Consider the following 6512-nt stretch of genomic DNA (forward strand, 5'->3'; position numbering starts at 1 on the left):
CAGTACAACTAAAAGTAAATATTGGCCTTATAGCTTTGTATGGATAGTTAAATGCTATACCTGTGTGTACTGTAAAAAAGTTATTGAGTTTCTTTTAGGATATATTAGAATATGGAAAAAATATTACATTTCCTCAGCTAGCTATTCACCAGCACCTTCAATATATAAGTTGGCATAAAAAAAATCAAGTGGGATCATGGAAACAATTTGTGAGTAAAAGAGAACCCATCAAGAATATACATGCCAGACTTAAAAAAGAAAAACTAAAGGACTTGTGGAATAAGAAAATGAAATATTCCAAAAACATCATTTTTCATTGTCGCTGGCAAAAATATGGCAAGAGATGGAAATCTGTCAGCCTATCAAAATTACTAAGTGTTCAGGAAAGACATCATGCCAAGGTGGATAAAAAACATCTGTAATACATTCAATGGTAGAGCCATGTAGCGGGAAAAATCTGTTATGATCATTGCCTGTCTATATCATGTATTTGACATTTTAATCATAAGTCAAACAATTAAAAGTTAGAATTAAAAGTCATACTGAAACACGGTACTTGTGGGAAAGTCATTTACAGAGTGGCATCACAATAACCATGATAACCACCTACAACAATTATGACTCCCTGCTGCCGTTATGAAGAAACTTGGTCGCACCAGACAGTACCGCCTTGTACTGGTCGAGTGATGAGTGAGGCGGTTGAGGTTCGGGTTTGTACAAACATGAACTGTCAGCTTCTGATTCCCGCTGTCTGCTTGCTCCGTAGAGAGGGTGGATACAGCCTTAGGCCCGCCTGGAAAACTGGGATACAACCATAAATCATAAGCTGAATCCCAGTTTTCCAGGCAGTCCTTAGACTGGATCCACCCATTTCACAGAGCGGGCAGACAGCGGGAATCAGAAGTCGATGGTTCAGGTTTGTACGGACCTAAACCTCGGCTGGCTCGCTTATGTCTACTTTTAAGTCATCTATTACTTTTTAAATGTTTGTCTATTAAAAATTTAAGCTGTGCATTGTTGCGTCTTTTGTATCTAACAAACTTCCACAAAAATGCCAGTGTCTTATTAACAAATAGACCATGTTCCCACAATGTATGAACATTAGCCGTTGTTTGACCCTGTTCAAACAATGGCCGATGTCTGAGATGTTCACCCGGCCGATACTGCAGTCACTTTTTTTTATTAGAATGCAGGCACATTCGGTTGTGCCCTTGCTCCAATTTGCCAAAGAACACAGTGTAAAGTACGGCCAGGAGCCGTACTTTAAACTCTGAGCACAGGCTATTATGTACGGCTGCTGTTCACTGAATAGCGGCCGCACAAAATAGATCTGTCAATTATTTTGTGCAGCCACAGAGAACCACAGTCGTAAACACTATGGCCGTGTTTCCATGGACTGCTTAACTGGTTCCATGGACTGTTGTTTAACGGCCAAATGCACTGTGTGAACGTGGCCACGTAGACATTTTACGTCTGAATGTACACTGTTCTACAGGCATGGGTCTTATCTACAAATGTACAATATGGCAACTCTGAACCAAATAAAATTAGTAATGCACAGATATGTGTCAAATTCATTGAATACAGATGTGTACGTAGGCCTCATAATAAGATAATGTGTATAATGTGCTATTTTTGAAGCCAGTGTCAAGAACAAATCATGAACAGTGAGAAAATATGAATAGATTACTTTATTTTTTGTCATCTAGTCCTTGATTTGGCTTCAAAACTGAAAAACAAAGACTATAACTCCAATTCACATTTGCCTCAGATGTTTGTCCTTGAGTTCAAAGATTCATAAAAGATTTCAAACCTTGTATTTGTTTATTTCATCTCCTAAAAGAAAGTCTTTGTAGGATAATGAATCAATATTTATCAAACAGACCCTTCAAAAATATACTAAGTACTGTTTATTTACTAACCTTTGGTCTTTCATAAAATTCTACATTATGCAGGAAGTCCGACTTCAATAAACTGCAAGGAATTCTAAGCACTGAACATGTGCATATGGACAGCCAGGGAATGCTTACAACTTTGAATATTTTCTACCTTTTCAAATGTGTTTCAAATTAAGGAAGATCTCTGCTCCCACTTTTCTTATTAGTAACTGTATCATTACTACAAAGAGCAAATGCCTCTTTTTATTTCTGCCAAATTGCTTTGTTAAGCTTTCCAGCCTAGTAAATTGTAATAGTTTACCTCAATCTACAACAGGTGCCTAGCTGCTGGGCTATTCAGGTTTTTTGCTGTGTATATTTAGGCTGGCCTAACGGAATATAGTACATTTTGTATGTAATGTATTAGGCTATGTTCACGCTATGTAAAAACAACGTCCATATTTCATAACAACGGACGTTGTGTGTGCAATGGACATTATTTTTGAAACAATGGCTGTTGTTTGCACAACAACTGCAGTTGTTATGAAATACGGACCTTGTTTTTACATAGTGTGAACATAGCCTTTGTGTGTATTTCAGTCATTTTTCCAAATACAGCTTCATTTCATGAGCTACGTTTCTTCAATGTAGGTAGTAGCACAAAAATAAAAGGAAATTCTTTCCCTCTCAAATGTATATATAAAACAAATGAATGTCCAATTTAGATATACTGGTCCAGGTGTGTAAAATATAAAGTGGTGTAAACTGCCCACAGCAACCAGTCACATCACAGCTTCAGGCTACGCTCCCACACAGTATATTTGCTCAGTATTTTTCAACCAAAACCAGGAGTGGATTAAAAACACAGAAAGGCTATGTTCACACACTGTTGAAATTGAGTGGATGGCCGCCATTAAACGGCAAATAACAGCCGTTATTTCAAAACAACCGCCATTATTTTTAGACAGCATGTAATTAGATCCCTCAGTAAGCTGACAGTGTCGTTTCTCTAACAATGGACTTGTAGCAGGTTTTAGTGAGATTGACGAGTTTAGGAGTGCCCAGATGACTACTTCCCGCCTCTGCCTGCAACACGCCTCGGGAATAAAACTTCATTTCATGTCAGCAATCACAATTACGCTTGGTGAGTGGTGAAAATCTTCATCACCCACTGGATGGATACGCCCAAAACAGTTTCCACATGCAGATCTGCTGCAATCCACCCGGACAGGCTCAAGGTCCTGCGGTATTGGAGATATTTGTACAAAAAAGAAGAAAATGGAGAGCGGATACTAGTATCATAAATAACAATCAATGACCTTACCTTCTTATACAGGGCCGGACTGGGACTGAAAATCAGCCCTGGCATTTCAGAGCACACAGGCCCACTCGCCGCGCGGTGAAAAGTTATGAGATGGTGTTATGAGTGCAGCATGGCTACATGTTGTATCATCACGGCCAATTGCAGATAATAACAGAGTAAATGGGGTCAGAAGCTTCTGTCTCTGTACTGTGTCACAGTGCTGCAGTTACAGGTCCTCACCACTACACAGTGTACAGAGACAGACTGCTTCCGAATCTGGTCACCGTGCTGAGTTTAAGACCACCACCACATACTGACTAATACCACCACATACTGATTAATACCACCACATACTGGCTAATACCTCCACATACTGACTAATACCACCACATACTGACTAATACCACCACACGCTGACTAATACCACAGCATACTGACTAATACAACCGCATACTGACTAATACCATCACATACTGACAAATGTCACCACATACTGACTAATACCACCGCATACTGACTGATACCACTGCATACTGACTAATACCACCGCATACTGACTAATACCACCACATACTGACTAATACCACCACATACTGACTAATGCCACCGCATTATGACTAATACCACCACATGCTGACTAATGTCGCCACTGCTACTGAATAAAATCCACTTAAAAAAGACCAATATCACCTCATACAGTTATGTAGAGGTAGGCCCAGCTCCACACAGGTTCTGTACACCATATACAGTACATTACAGTGCAGTTGCATCAGGTGACTCACAGGGGACGTCTTCTCTGATCAGAGTTCTTCCCTTTTCATTTTCTTCTCCATCTGCCCTGGGCCATTAGAACTTCTCCGAGCCACAAATCCACAGAATCTGCCAGACAAAAATATTTTGTCAGGCACCATCCTCATCACTCTACAAACTGTACATCTGTATTGGCCCCTCTACACCCTCCCCTTATAGACCCCTGTCCCCCATGTTGTCCCCTTATAGATTGCCCCCTCTCCCCCTATGTTGTCCCTTTATAGCTAGTTCCCTCTGCCACTATGTTGCCCTCCCTTATAGATGGCCCCCTCTCTCCTCTATTGTGCCCTTATAGGCCCCCTCTCCCCCTATGTTGCTCCCCCTTATAGATGGCCCCCTCTCCCCCTGTTGCCCCCCCTTATAGATGGCCCCCTCTTTTCCCTTATAGATGGCCCTCTCTCCTCCCCCCTTGTAGATGCCCCCCTCCTTTATAGATGGCCTCCTCACCCCCACAAAGAATATAGAAAAAAGAAAACAACTCACCTTACAACATGCTCCCCCGTCGATCCTCTCTCCTCCTGTTCTGTTCCCCGTATGATGCGTGGCTGCTGAAGTTGTCGCGTCCTATCCCCGGGCAGTGCGTGCATAATAGAGCTCCCTGGGACTTGCGACACAGGGAGCGTCTCTAACGTGCAGGAAGTTACAGGTGCACAGAGAGCTCTATGATGCGTGTGCTGCCGGGGATAGGAAGCGACACCCTTGGCAGCCACGCATCATAAGGGGGACAGACGAAGCGCTGTGGGCCGGTTCCGTCTTCCTCCTGGCCCGGTGACTCCTTTTCTCTATGGTAAGGGAAAGGAGTCGCCGGGTCAGGAGGAGCATGGGACCAGCCTCCGGAGGCCATCGGCCCTTCTGGCATTTGCCAGAAGTGCCCTATGGCCAGTCCGGCCCTGTTCTTATATATCTGAGAAGCTAAGGTCATTGATTGTTATTTATGATACTAGTATCCGCTCTCCATTTTCTTCTTTTTTGTACAAATAAATAAGTATATTGTAAGGTTGAATCATCTTTATCCATTTTTGCTTTAAGGGCCCTTGCACACTATGAAAATCCTGCGTAGAGATAACTTGCTGCAAATTCAGTCTCTTGCCCCCCCACACTCCCACTTGAAGTTCTGCCAGTCCCATTGGCTCCATTCTATGGTCAGGTGGATTCCACCAAAAGAATTGACATATCAATTCTTTAGGCAAACGTCAAAATCCTCCTGAGTCTAGAATGAAGCCTATGAGACACCCAGATGTTCAAGCGGGAGCACGCACGGAATCCGCGGCAAGTTATCGGCGAGATTTCTGTAGTGTGCAAGGCCCTTAGGAAGAGAAGGACCATTATGTGTTTTTAATAATGACAAGCAAACATCCAAATGACTATAAAACACTTTTGGGCTTATTTCTAAATAATCAGCTCAAGAAAATGTAGGGAAGAAAAAGTAAGGATGAAGACTGTGGAAGTATGGGAGAAAAAGAGTAATATAATGAATAGAAAAGAAAGGCAGAACTGGCTGACATATAAAAAAAGAGACCAATATCTATTAGACGTTAGATGTCTTTTGTTCTGGGGGATCTGCAAAAAAAAAAAGCTTCTAGTTCTAAAGACTACAACCAGATTATAGTGCAGTAGTCACCAAAGATAGTTATTGCAGGTTCCATTCAAAACCCATTTAACAGTAACCATTTGACAGTACATAAACTACTACACTTGCCCATCAGTCTTTGCTATATTTGGTCAGAATCTTAGAGCATATTGTGCTTAAAGGTTTCTGAGCTATAAATCCGATCTTGAGAATGGTAACTTTATGGCTATATTCCCACTATGGAAACATGCCACCATTTAGCGGGGAAAGGCGGCTGTCTATTGATAATGATGGCCGCAAATAATGATCATGATCATTATTAATAGATGGCTGCTTTTCCCTGACAAATGCCGACCCATACGCATAGTAGGAACATAGCCTGTAAGTGCTTCAAACACTGCTCAGTATGTACCTTTTCAGGTGAGGGGGGGGGGTATAGTAAGAATGAATGTGGCCATTTTGGAATGCATAGGTCCTGGTCATATCTGTTAATCTCATCAAACCCTCTCTGGATTTTGTAGCTTCTATGTTATTGTCATCGAGTCCTTTTCATCTTGCTTTGTTCCCTCTGAAGTGATGACATAGAGCTTTTATCTGTCTTTATTCACTTTATTATGAATTTTCTCTTTATTGTACTTGATGTGTCTTTGAAACCTTAATATCTAAATGGCCAAATGCATCTGTGTTAGAGTTTTGGCTGAGCCTGTTCCTATATTAACATATGATTGATGTATGTGATATCATTATTTTAGCATTTGATCTCTATAATGTTATTTGTAAATTTCTAAAAATATAGACTACTTTGGGATCTACGAGCTTTTATCTGCCATAGTCATTTGCACTTCAAAATTCATACCAATGCACAGGCTGAGCATTTGGCTGCCTTCTACAATAAACCAACTTCCTTATATTTTACCTGTTGTTTTGAAAGACTTTTGAAAGCCTGCATTGT

The sequence above is a fragment of the Dendropsophus ebraccatus genome, chromosome 1 (assembly GCF_027789765.1).
Source record: "Dendropsophus ebraccatus isolate aDenEbr1 chromosome 1, aDenEbr1.pat, whole genome shotgun sequence".
In the NCBI taxonomy this organism is placed as follows: domain Eukaryota; kingdom Metazoa; phylum Chordata; class Amphibia; order Anura; family Hylidae; genus Dendropsophus; species Dendropsophus ebraccatus.